General features: G+C 40.9%; 1 protein-coding gene and 1 long non-coding RNA gene across 5 annotated transcripts in view; one reads left to right on the top strand and one right to left on the bottom strand.

The window, feature by feature from the left end:
- JAZF1 (JAZF zinc finger 1) overlaps positions 1-13,631 on the top strand; it is a gene marked incomplete at both ends in the record, with an annotated part of 355,552 nt that overhangs the window by 217,545 nt on the left and 124,376 nt on the right. The gene's annotated exons all lie outside the window — the stretch shown is intronic.
- LOC307058050 lies at positions 10,027-10,643 on the bottom strand. Its single transcript, XR_013811081.1, has 3 exons — positions 10,577-10,643; positions 10,272-10,319; positions 10,027-10,060 (listed from the first exon to the last, which is right to left on the bottom strand). It is a non-coding gene; the product is annotated as an uncharacterized lncRNA (long non-coding RNA).

Raw genomic sequence — 13,631 nt, 5'->3', positions numbered from 1 at the left:
TCCAGGGTCAGCCTTGACTTGTGTTTTTCTCACTTGTGACAGGAATAGAATTTTACATCTCACTCTCCACCTCCATCATCCATTACCAGACCACCTCAATTCCCTCATCGCCACTTCAGTCTGCACAAAGTGAGGTTTCATTATTATATTTGCAATAAGAATACTATAAATTATGTAAGACTGATGTAAGAAAGAGTGGGTGGGGATTGAAAAACAAAATCACTCTCTTCCCAAGTTTAACTCACACCCAGCATCTTTACAAGGTACTTTCTCGGAAGAGCCTGGCATTGCGTTAGTGGGAGTCTTACCCTTCCCTGTAGAGTTCCTGAGTGTACTGTATAGTGTTAATGTGTTGAATACTTTTTCTTTTAGCAAATCTTCTAGAACTGAGAAGTGATGCCAGCATGCTGCTCATAAAGCATTAGCTTTTCCTGATTACATTTCCATGTTTTGCAATTGCAGGGGAAGGAGAATTCAGATGCTTCCAGTAGCTTTCCAATTGAACATTCACGACAAACTGCAGAAACATTTGTGTCCAAGCGACATGTCACTTGACAGTTCATGTTTTTCTGTCCCATCTTGTTTTTGTATGTGCAGTGGCCGCACTGGTCATGTGTTTTTATTCATGTAGTCATATCTTTATACCCTGCCGCCTGACTTGTTCTAGAGATGGAACAAGACAAACTTCAGAAGTTAAATTCAAACAAGATGTGAGGGAATGAATTTCTTTTAGGGATAAGGGAGGAATCCTTCTAGTCAGGAAGGATTTATGATTTTTGGCTTTGTTTTCCTCTTTCGTTTTTCATTAGTCTTTAGACTTACCAAAATCTAATGTGCTCAAGATTTATAAAATACAACAACCTTTGCTTTCTTGTCAGGAGTAAAGACCAAGAAGGGTTAATCAGCCTTCTACCGAATATTCTCACAGGTAGTCTAGAAAGATGTGTCACGTAGAAACATAACATTTTTTAAACAGAGACACATTTGCCAGTCTTCTTCGTGTAGTCAAATTTGAGGAAATTTAAGGATGTTTTGATTCATGGCCCTTATTCATCTCAAGCAGTAGTTTTGAGATGTCAGAAGACTTGAGTGATAGGCATTTATGTGTGTTAATGTTAGCTATAAGGAAAATATATGTATCTGTGCTGTGCAAGAAAATAAACATGTTCAGACCTTCCTCAAATTCTGTCACCAAGTTCTCCTTTATCTTAGACTTTGCATAAAGAATGGATGCATTTTTATTAGATGTCTAACTTTTTGTTTGCTTATTTGTGTTATAAAACAAAATCATGGAGCAGTTATCTTGGGTGTACAGTGACTTGAAGAAATAAGAAATGCAGCATTTTGGTACTGTCAAGAGTTATGATATTTGCTTGGATTTCGTGCTGAAGAGCAGTATGTACATATTTTAACCTTTGAGTCTGATATGTACTGAAATGTGCAGTGTCAGTGCCTGTAAATGAAACCCTGTAGCTGTCACAGCTGTCTTGACTTCTTCTGAAAAATCTAGTGTCTTTCTAGTCGTTCTCATGCTGATAATGTTAGAAAAAAGAAACACATGCGAACATACTCACACACTTACAGCCACAGATACCACAATAAATTCCAGACCACAAGATATACTGGGAAAGTCTCTCTCTCTCCTTTTTTTTTTTTTAAATGAATTTTCTTGAGATTAGCTTAAGCATTTTAGCCAATATTTTAAGGACTAACAGACTCATGAGTTAACCATCATTGGCATCTGAAGGTGATCCAACCAGCCATGTAGGTAGGATTCATGATCACCAGAATAGGTTGGTTCCTTTTTCCTTTGATTTCCTTAATCATCTCCTGCTTAGGTCCTTTTAAAAAAAATTAATATGCTGTGTAGACCACTGAAGAAAGCCTGGATTTCTCAATTATTAAGGAAATCCTAGAGTAAGCTTTGAAGATGGTGGACGAGAGTTGCATCATTTATATTCTACCCTTCTAACACAATACTTTGTGTGTTCCTTTACATTTTTTGAGTCCCATTCTAATTTTATAGGCATTTATGAACGCTTAGAATCAAGACACATTTAACTGTGTCATTTCATGAGCATTCTTCCATGTTGCCACATCTTCAAAGTGACTTTTTTAAATGACCACATAATATTTCATAACATAGAATTCACAGAAACATGCTATCCATTTTGTCATAATGGCCACTTACAAGCTCTCATTATTATAGATTATGCCAAAGCAAACACCTTTCACTGTGCTAGTAGTTTTTCCCTTTTAGATTATTTCCATAGGACCTTTTCTCAGAAGTGGATGCTCTTTGCCATTGAGTCTCCAACTTCTTCTGCCCCAGTGTGCATACTGGATGATTATCGTCATTACACATTCCCAAGGGAAAACTTAGATTTCTACTACATCCTAAAACATTTTGGGGAGGAGGATCTAGGTGAAGCCCTAGAGCAGTTCACACTTGGCATCACTATTTTTTTGTACATGAGTAACCGGTTCCTGTGTAAGTATCACTCTCCACTTAAAAAAACGTTAGAGAAAGTACTGCTCACATGAGGCTGACCTTACGCCTACCTCAGCTTATTAAAAATGGAGGCATTTCCAAACACCAGTCTATTTGCTATTACTTGTACTGTTACTTATGATACACTCCAAACATGTGCAAGATCCCAGGATTGACAGCCGCCTGCATGCCACCATTTTAACTTAAGAGGAGTTACTACAGGGAACCAGTGACAGGCAATTCAGAATTTGAAATGAAAGAGAGCAAGTGTCTTATCCTCCAAAAATGAGCTCTTTGGAGAAATGTCTATATAGGTCTTCTGCCCATTTTTGGATTGGACTGTTTGTTTTTTTGATATTGAGCTGCATGAGCTGTTTAATCCTTTGTCAGTTGTTTCATTTGCAAATACTTTCTCCCATTCTGAGGGTTGTCTTTCTGTCTTGTTTATGGTTTCCTTTGCTGTGCAAAAGCTTTTAAGCGTCATTAGGTCCCATTTGTTTATTTTTGTTTTTATTCTCATTACTATAGGAGGTGGGTCAAAAAAGATCTTGCTGCAATTTATGTCATAGACTGTTCTTCCTATGTTTTCCTCTAGGAGTTTTATAGTGTCCGGCCTTACATTTAGGTGTTTAATCCATTTTGAGTTTATTTTTGTGTATGATGTTAGGGAGTATTCTAATTTCATTCTTTCACACGTAGCTGTCCAGTTTTCCCAGCACCACTTATTGAAGAGGCTGTCTTTTCTCCATTGTATATTCTTGCTTCCTTTGTCATAGATTAAGTGACCATAGGTGCATGGGTTTATCTCTGGACTTTCTATCCTGTTCCATCGATCTATATTTCTGTTTTTGTGCTAGTACCATACTCTCTTGATTACTGTAGCCCTATAGTATACTCTGAAGTCAGGGAGTCTGATTCCTCCAGCTCCGTTTTCTTTCTCAAGATTGCCTTTGCTATTCGAAGTCTTTTGTGTTCCCATACATATTGTAAATTTTTTTGTTCTAGTTCTTTGAAAAATGCCATTGGTAATTTGATAGGATTGCATTGAATCTGTAGATTGCTTTGGGTAGTGTAGTCAACATCACTAATGATTAGAGAAATGCAAATCACAAGTACAATGACATATCGCCTCATATCAGTCAGAATGGCCATAATCACAAAATCTACAAACAATAAATGCTGGAGAGGATGTGGAGAAAAAGGAACCCTCTTGCACTGTTGATGGGAATGTAAATTGATATAACCACTATGGAGAACAGTATGGAGGTTCCTTAAAAAACTAAAAATAGAACTACCATGTGACCCAACAATCCCACTACTGGGCATATACCCAGAGAAAACCATATTGAAAAAGATACATACCCCCCATGTTCATTGCAGCATTGTTTACAATAGCCAGGATATGGAAACAACCTAAATGTCCATCAACAGAGGAATGGATAAAAAAGATGTGGTACATATATACAATGGAATATTACTTAGCCATAAAAAGGAACAAAATTGGGTCATTTGTAGAGACGTTGATGGACCTAGAAACTGTCATACAGAGTGAAGTAAGTCACAAAGAGCAAAACAAATATCATATATTAACGCATATATGTGGAATCTGAAAAAATTGGTATAGACGATCTTATTTACAAAGCAGAAATAGAGACACAGACGTAGAACAAATGTATGGATACCAAGGGGTGGGGGGAGGGATGAATTGGGAGATTGGGATTGACATATATACACTATTGATACTGTGTATAAAATATATAACTGATGAGAACCTACCGTATAGCACAGGGAGCTCTACTCAGTGCTCTGTGGTGACCTAAATGGGAAGGAAATTCAAAAAAGATGGGATATATGTATACGTACAGCTGATTCACTTTGCTGTACAATAGAAACTAACACAACATTATAAAGCAACTATACTCCAATAAAAAATTTAAAAACAGCAACAAAAACAAACAAAAAGAAAACAAAAATGAGCTCTGATCCTCTTAACAGGTAGAAGCACAGCCACAAAGCTATACCATTTCAAATTTGGGGTTAATTGAAATTTAGCTGTGATAGGGAGGAAGGTGATTATTTTTGTACTCCTAAAATTCTCATTGACTTAACCAATAGAAACTAAGTTTGCAGAATGCCCTATGCCAAACTGTGCCTAGGGTATATGACAATATATTACCCAGAAAATTTGCAGTCTTACTATCTGTGTTCACCTTGATTTACAGAATATCAACCCCAAAGAATTCCACTTCAAAGCACCATATACTTTGGAATTTGAATTCCCTAGTTCTGAAAGCTTCACTGTGCTTCAATTTGCTTGTTTTATTAAATTAAAGAGGTAAATGCTAACGCTATACAATGATATTTAAAAAAAAAAGATGGCGGGGAGAATCTTTTATGCTCACCTCTAAGGAACTTTAGGCTATTGATTTAAAGGAGGCAAAAAAGATTTGCAGTTTATTCCAGACAGGCGTATGTAGGCTTATTCCACAACCAGGCCAAAGTTCAAATTCCCTATAATATCAGGGGAAATTCTCTCTTCAGCATGTTACTGTTTTAAAAACAACTGCCTTTCTGGCTGATTAAAAGTGATTTTAACTCTAGTGCTAAATACCACAATGAAGGCAGCAGATAGGGAAGTGCTTGCATGTCTATTTGCTTTTACTCTAAGCCTGGCCATTAAAGGTAATTAATTTATGGCCTGGCAAAGCCTGCTGCCTTTCTTCTATGGATTTGTTAGTTCTGCATGCAGTATGGGATTCCAAATATAATTTGTATCCACCAGTTCTCATCCCTTTGGTTTCCCTTGTCCCTTGGAGATTTCAGGATTAGCATGAAAGCCTTCTGTTTTTAGAAAAGCAAGTCTTGACTCTCTGGTTTGGGCAAGGCTGTGAATCACCCAGTCATTAGAGCCAGTTGGATTCTTAACATGTAAGGCTATGGGCCTCATAGGAATTTTCCAAATATCACCATGAACACTCTTACCCTTTTCTAATATAGGGTCAACAAAATTAAGCACATTCACAATCAGAAAACTTTCAAGAAAAATTATTTGATACTTCTTACCGCCACGTATTTTCTTTTCTATGCCACTCGTCTTGTATCTGGTAAATTCTCAAGTTAAGTGAGACAGTCCATTTTGTGGTAAATCATGTTTTTGCACATGGAGGACTGTCAGGAATTCATATCCACCAAAAGTTGATATGCAGAAAGCAGGAACGTTTACGATTATTATTTAAATACTCTGTTATTATGGCTGAGATGCCATCTTCATTTTTATAAATGAAACTGAAGCTAAAAGGAGGTTACTCACCGGTAGTAGAGCTGAGATTTGAACTTGGGTCTTTCAGGTTCCAAAACACTGAACCGGCAAAGCATTCTGCCTCTGGGTGATTACAGTAGATCTTTGATACCCATGATGGAAAGATCCTGAGAGCATCCTGAATCCCTAGATTCTTAAATACCATCATACCGGCTTACAGTTAAAGTACAGCATTCCACTGGCTCAAGCTCCTAATGAGACTGTTTTAATGATAACATTTCCTTGTTTTATATAAAATGTCTAGTGGACAAGACCATATCATAGAGCTGATCAAAGTCAGCATTCCAATCTTTAATTTATCCAAAAGTGATTTCTTCTATAATCAGGTGAAACCCGTCTTTCCTGCCATCACTAGATCTCACAGTCAGCTTTCTTTGGGGGGAGTATCTTCCTGAAAGATAAACTGTTTAATGTCATTACCAGCATTCCTGAACATGTGTTTGGTGACACACTGTAAACAGTTTCTCTCACTAATGAGGTGGTACAGGGCAGTCGCTGGGGCCAAGTCACCTCCTATGCCGCTCACCCACAGACACCAGCCCCGGGCAGCAGGCAGAATTGAGAGTCCTGCCTCAGCCAGTTATATCACACATACAAATCATCGGTATTATAATTGCCTGTCATGGGTCTGTGGGAGACGGTACAGCTGAATGACTAAGAACACAGCCTCTGGGGACAGACTACTTGGGTTCAAATTTCATCTCTCCCTCTAATATGCTATGCAGCCTTGGGCCAGTTACTTAACCTCTCTGTGCCTTAGTTTTCTCATTGTAAAATAGGGGCAATAGTAGCTACCCTGTAGGCTGTTGTAAATACTAAATAAGGTAATACATGGAAGCATCTAGAACAGTGCCTGGCATGTATCAGTAGTAAGCACTATATGATTGATAGCTGGTACCGTCCTCTAAGTTCCTCATAGAAGAAAGTTGAAATTGTAAGTCCTCCTATGCCAGGTTTCCATTCTGATGAAGAGATTTTATTTACACAGTTGGCTGCTCCATTGCCTTCTCTCTCATGCTCTCTTCGTAAAAGCCTAATTTTTCTCCTACTGTCTTTGGCCTGTCATGCTTCTTTGTGACTCCTCCTGTTCTTAACTGGGCCTGTCGTCTATTCTTCCTGCCTTCAGGGTCTCCCAGGGAGTCACCCCTTGTGGTTTCTTCCTTTTCTGCTTACCCTCCACCAGTTCTCATCTCCCAACAGGCTCTTCTGCCAGGTCACGAGTAGAGGGAACAGTTTGAGGTGGAGAGGTGCTGACACAGCCTCCTGGGTCACTCTTGGAAGCCGAGCTTTCTCCCTCCAGAGTTCACCCTTCTGCAGCTTTACTTTATACCAGGTTTCTCAGATTCTCACTCTGCAGATATGCCAACCTGCACCTGTCAGGACAAGCACAGCAGCCTCAGCTCTCTCTGTCACCCAGAACCTGTGCCCAGGAAGGCTGACGTGCACCTCAAGCCACGGCGTAACTTCTTATGTGCTGCAGAACACAGAGAAGCCCACCTGAAACAGCAGCAAAGCCCCCCCGAAACTGTTAGAGCCCACCAGTCGTTGTCACGTTTCTACACCAGGCCTCTTCTAAGTCTTCATGCTGTTCATCATGGGTTATCCCCAAATGAATGTAACCCTACAGAAATTTCATAGGCAAGATAAGTGCAGAGCCCCCCTGAGAAAGGAGAGACATGCAGGTTAAAAATTAGCACGTAGAAACCAGAGGTTCTCTCTCCCCAAAGAAATTCTCACTACTGGACTTTTGGGGTACTTTCAGTCATGTGGTTTAAAAGAGATGCCTGAATTGTTAACTATATAAAAATTTCCAGTGGAAAGGCTGTTTAGTTAAATAAGCACAATGAGTCTAATGAACTAGGAATTTAGGTTTTGAAATTTGCTTTTTTTTTTTTTCTGTTAGAAAGTTGCTCACAGATGTATACCTTCTCCGAAGAGAAGAATTGGGGGAATTTAAATGCATCTTTAGCTGAGTAAAGTAGATGATGAGGTTACAGTATTTCATTCCAGCCCCACTTTGGACTGTCCTTACATTGCAGTACTGATTGGTGTCATCTGGCCTTATCATCTGTGAAATGAAGATAATATATGCCTACAAGTGTTAGGTATTGTACTTTAGGAGAGACAAAGAGAAATAGAAATGTGGTCTGTACGCTCAGGTAAGATGACATACATGGAAACTTAGATAAAATGCAAAGTATATCACAGGGCATATTTTGCCAAGTTAGTAGCTCAGATGGTCAGTGCTATGACTTCAGAGGAATTGAAGTAGTCAGAGAAGCTTCATGGAGGAGGGAGAAACTAAGTTGGACTTTGCAGTATAAATAGGAGTTGGCTAGCTAGAGAGGAAAGAGAATGACATTCCATGTAAAAGGAATGGAAGAATAAATGGCTCAGAGGTATTTCCTGAGGTTTGTCCAGAAGACCCTGAGTATGACTAGAAAGTATCAGGAACATCCTAATTAAAATCTTAAGTCTACTGTTTAGTCTGTATGGAAGTTAGGTTAGATTACCTAACCTCAGGGCCACAATTTTCTCATCTGTATAGTGAGGCTAATAAAGAAAAGTTAATAAAAAGTCTACACAGTTCTGAGCACTCAATAGGCATCTCCCCAAATATTTGCTGGTATTATTCATATTACTACCATCACTATTCTGCCACCACTACTACTGTTGCTAATCACCACTCCTCTACTTTTCCTGTTACTGCTTTTACAATCACTGTTACTATTAGTACTACACTGATTTCTAGTAGCAAGTCACATCCCAGTTCTTTGCCTGATTGTCCCTCCCCCCAACCCACCCCATCATCATCATCCATCCCCCCTTCTCCTCTCCCAAAATTCTTTGTGAGGAGACCTGACTTGGACACAGCAGGGTGGGTCTGGTGCAGGCTGGACCAAAAAATCAAATTCCAAGACTCAGTTCAAAGCAAAAACATTTGACATTACTCGAAAGTTATGGTGAATAATGAGTCACACGGTATTGGACCCTCAGGCTCATAACAGGAGGGAATCAGAGAACCTTGACTGGGCTTCCACTCCGACTAGAGCCGTTTTGTAGAGCACCAGGGAGGATTCGGATGAGCTGTGGAACCTAGCTTGCTTGATGGCGCACCAGCACCGCGTGCCCAGCAGCACGCACACTGCGCTGACCCGCTGATGGTGGTTGCATACGACAGCTCTGTTGTCACTCTTCCTTCTTTCCCCTTGATTTGGAGCTGGTTGTGTGGCATTTCAAAGAAATGGTTCCTACCTACTTGCTTTAGAAGGCATTCCTTCCCTTACAACATTTGAACTGCTCTTTAATAGAAACTAAGCATCAACCACCTTAATGATATCTTAAGCATTTTCTTGTCGAGCTATCCTGAATATCAAATGCATCCTTTCAGAACAGGAAAAGATGTGAAGATATACAAAACTGGCAAAACCCATGCATTGTTTCTTAAATATGCCTGCAGAGCAATGAATCTATAAAGGAATAAGAGGAGTAGGTATGTAGGAGTAGATTAATAAAGGTGACCCCCATTCCTTGCACCTGCTCTGTGTGATAAATAATAATAATTTCCAATTCTCATTCCTGACACATTAGGCCACTCTCAAGGCTTCTGCGTGATGACCTACTCCCTCATTTCTTATTTCGCTGACCAAGGTCTCCTACTGCACAGATATGTAGAACTTGTCTGCCAGGTATGTTAGATAGGTGTTTTATTGCTGCATCTGGAGGTCTGGATTATTTTACATGCTATTCTTAGAATTTTCAATTAACAAATTTTAATTAACTAATTGAGATTTCTTATTAAGAAGCTTTTATGATTTGTCATAGTAGTCTAGCTGTGTGTGCACCCTATTCTATTAAGAAGCCATTAAATCCTTAGAAACAGCCTGTGAATTCATTAATCTTACTGTATAATTGCAGTAATCTGGGTATAGAGCCAGGGGCATTTGTAAGGCAGTGTCTTAAAATATGAGGATCTTCTAGATGGTAGGACATTACAACAATAGAGCTGGGCTAGGGAAGAAAATGCAATACTCCACATAACCTGAAGCACCCCATTTGGAGTTATTTTTGAGTCAGTTTTTATTCATACATTTTTTTATACAACTATATCTGATGTTCTGGAAGTTTACAACACTTCGTACCAGCGACATGACTTGATATCCTGCAGGAGCATACCTGTAAGTTAAACCAGCCTAAGATGTCGCTTCCTCAGAGACCACCTTGAGCATCATTCCTTGTGTCACCATTCCCTAGAAAATAAAAAGCACAAAATAGGTTTGTTTTGTAAATAAAATAAGTAAGCACTGAAAACTACTTCTGAAGTGCCAGGTGAGGTCTAGTATCTAGGATACAGAAGCTAGAAATTTCAGGAATAAATATGGCCAAGTGATTCAGGTTCTAACCCTTGTTCCTGAAGGTCACAGGAGGAGTGCTTTGAGGATTTAAATACAGTTCACTTACCCAGGAGATTCAGAGATTCGTATGTCAGATGCAGACAAGCCTTTGTACCTAGAGGGACAGGGAGGGGAAAATTCAGACTCAGGGCAGAACAGAACTGAATCAGCAGCGCACACTTTCCATCACCAAGAGGCTCTATGAGTTACCACGCTTAATTATTCTGTTAAAACTCAAAAGCAAGATTTGCTGTTGTTCATGTACAGCCTTGACTCTGTGGGATCTCAGGTAAACAGACTCTTACTTCAGTGGTAGCACTCCAAAAGTCTACTGCCCCTCGGGTCCCCAGGCCCCCAAGAGACTGAACTTACAGTTTGCAGATGTTCTCTTCCCACTGGTCCTCTGGGTCTGCGGCAGCCAGGCCTGGCCTTAGGCAAAATGCTGAGGTGGTTGAAGTCTGCTGTGACTGCATTTTCACCCCATCCTCCTTTGTGTGACTTTCCTGGGGTCCTCTGGGCTTGTGCCCAATAGCCCTTACACAAAGGGCCTTCTCCTCCAGAGAGCAGTCCCTGGCATTTTTGTGCGGAGAAAAAAACCTTTCTCCTCAGTAGCTTTGAGAGTCTGCGTTGGGGGTGGAGAATGGGATAGAATAAATGTCAATTCCAAGTAGAGAGGGCATTAGAGAATAATAATGAGCTACTCATAAGGTTCAAGGGCACAATCACAGCCTAATACATTCCCTTCCCTGATAGCATTCCCATGTTAAAATATTGTTTGAATGCCTGAATCATAACCCCAAAGGTCTTGATCTCAGTAGGGGTCTTGGGACACATGACAGAATCAGTGAGAGAAGTAATGGAGTCAGAAGACCCCTTGTTTTATATGACTCTCTGGTCATGTGCTCTTATGGGAACACCAAGGGTAATGAGTAGATCTGGATATAGGGACCATGTTAGCCCATATATCACCTTCTACGCTGGACTTCACTGCAGCTCTCAGATCTGGATAAAGGCTCTGATCCTTATGCAGTGCTTTTAAGATCTGCTGCACCCTACTCAAGGCCTTTCTTGGTCCTCCCATTACTCCATCCACACTACACCTACTCACCCACCCAACCCACCCAATCAGAACACAAGTTCCTCTGCTCGTTCCTCCAGTGCTCTATTAGTTACGTAAATGAGGCAAGCATGTCCCAAAAGTGAGTTCTTCACAGCACTCATCCCATGAGATGCTCTCCAGAAGAAGGATCTTATGGCCAAGCGAGTTTGGAAAATGGTGTATGTCCTAGTTACCTACTCATGATGCAAGTTTGAAGGGTTCACAATGAAAATTAAAAGCCTTTGAGAATTTTTTTTTCATTGAAGATATCTGATTAACCCTGTTTAGCCTAGGGGTTCCCCCACTTATTTGACTGTAGAACCCTTTAGGAAGTGACCCTTTAAGTCAAGGTCATGCCTAATTGTGGCCTCACGTATTAATACCACTCCAAGCTGATATTTTTGTGTAAAAACGTGCCTTTTAGTGACACCCTCACAATCATTTGTAAAATAAAAAATGCAGTCAGGTCACTGAGCAGGAACGGGGGGTGGGGGAGAGAGTGGAGAAAGAAGCCTGTCCCAAAATTGCAACCCACAATTGGTTGCACCCAATTTCACAAAACAACAGTTTGTTCTTGACCCACAGAAAGCCTATAACTCAAAGAATCTGAGTCAACTTCTTGTTCTTTTTTTTAGAAGCCAGGAAACTTACAGGGCTCTGGGGAGGCAATGTCCATCAGGAAAACACTCTCTAGAAAGCTAATTAAAAGTCCTTGAGTACTGAAGGTGTTTCAGGGAAACAAATCATCCCAGTCCCATTGGAAAGGTCTCTGTCAAAAGCAGCCAAGAGCATTAACTTAGCACCATTATAAATGAAATGATATAAATTACACCTCTTTTTCTAAAAACACATTGAATGCAGGGAATGCATGTTGGCTTGATTTTCATATGAGCTACAAAGGATGTGTTTCACCTATTACCGCTCTTTTCTATTACTTCACAAATCTGGCAGAGACTGATGTTGCATATGTAAAAGACTAATATATATTTTAAGAAGTATATGTAGGCCAAACCACAGGAATTTATTGGCCAACCTCCTTAATTGTCATGAAATTTAGAAGTCAATTAAGAGAGTCCTGTGTGAGCCTGGAAAGTCAAGGGTGGTACTGAGGGAGTGGTCTCGTTCACAGATTGGGGCCGAGCCTGCCCGGTTCTCCAACCATGGGCCTCGAGTTCATGCATTTGATTTCCACGCAGTGGCAGGTCGGCACCTGAAGCCACCTTTCTTTGAGTGAATTTGGCCTTCATATGTGAGCTGACCAGTCACAGCAGTGAAAGATTGCTGGAGTACAAGGCTGGACTTCTTCTCTGGGGGGTGGAGGACAGGATTGATATTGCAGGTGGACAAGGAGGTCCCACAAAAGCCACCATTCTAAATAAGTGCTCCCGGACTCAGTGGTCACACTCACTGCCCACCATGCCCCATCCCATATCCAGCATCCCTCTGCAGGGGGCTGCAGGCACTGAGCTTCTTCAGGACCATCTTCGTCTACACTGCATATAATCACTGGGACCTCACCCACCCCCAGCCAGGCTGGGCAGAGTAGTTGCGGAGGAAGGTCAGTGATGGGAAGCAGGGAAAACACGATGGCACCCACAAACCCACATGTTTACCTATAGGAGCTCTAATGGGTTGGCCCCTGAGGTGAACTCCTAACAGAGAGGGACAAAGGATGTTTGTCAGAAGCCTCTGGGATATCGGCAGTTAGTAATTTAAAGACTCACCTTTGCCTGGGAGAGGCCGGCTGAGGGATGAGCACACACACTGCCCCGAGGGGCCTGGTGGGACACCAGGGCAAGGCAGGAGTTGGAGGTCCCGAGAGCCACCAGTCACAGCGGCTAGCACCAGGGTGTACTATCTTATTCACCACACTGCGGTGGTGTTAATACTATTGCTGTAGCTTCACTGATGAAATCTCCAGTGAGAAGCTGACTGCTCTCACAGTCCATGTTTTCCCCAGGTCGTTGTGGAGCAGTGTTCATTTCATTAACTTCTCACAAACTCAGCCCATAACTTAAATGAGTAGGGTTTTGTGGGGTTTAGTTTTAACAGATTTTTGGTCTGATCTGTAATGAGGTTTAAACAGCAATTTCAAGGACTTCCCTGGTGGTCCAGTGGTTAAGACTCCATGCTTCCAATGCAGGGGGGCTCGGGTTTGATCCCCGGTCGGGGACCTAAGATCCCACATGCCATGCAGTGCGGCCAAAACAAAACAAACCCCATCAATTTCAGTCTGTTTGTTTTCTAATTGTTCAAGTTAAAGATTCATCTTTTTTAATCCTCCCCATTCCCCTAACCAACCAAAAAACGTGGATGTGTACATGTCAC

Source organism: Hyperoodon ampullatus (genome assembly GCF_949752795.1).
Source record: "Hyperoodon ampullatus genome assembly, chromosome: 9".
Lineage (NCBI taxonomy): Eukaryota > Metazoa > Chordata > Mammalia > Artiodactyla > Ziphiidae > Hyperoodon > Hyperoodon ampullatus.
The sequence above is the reverse complement of the archived record's forward strand: the minus strand, read 5'-3'. Positions and strand labels throughout refer to the sequence as shown.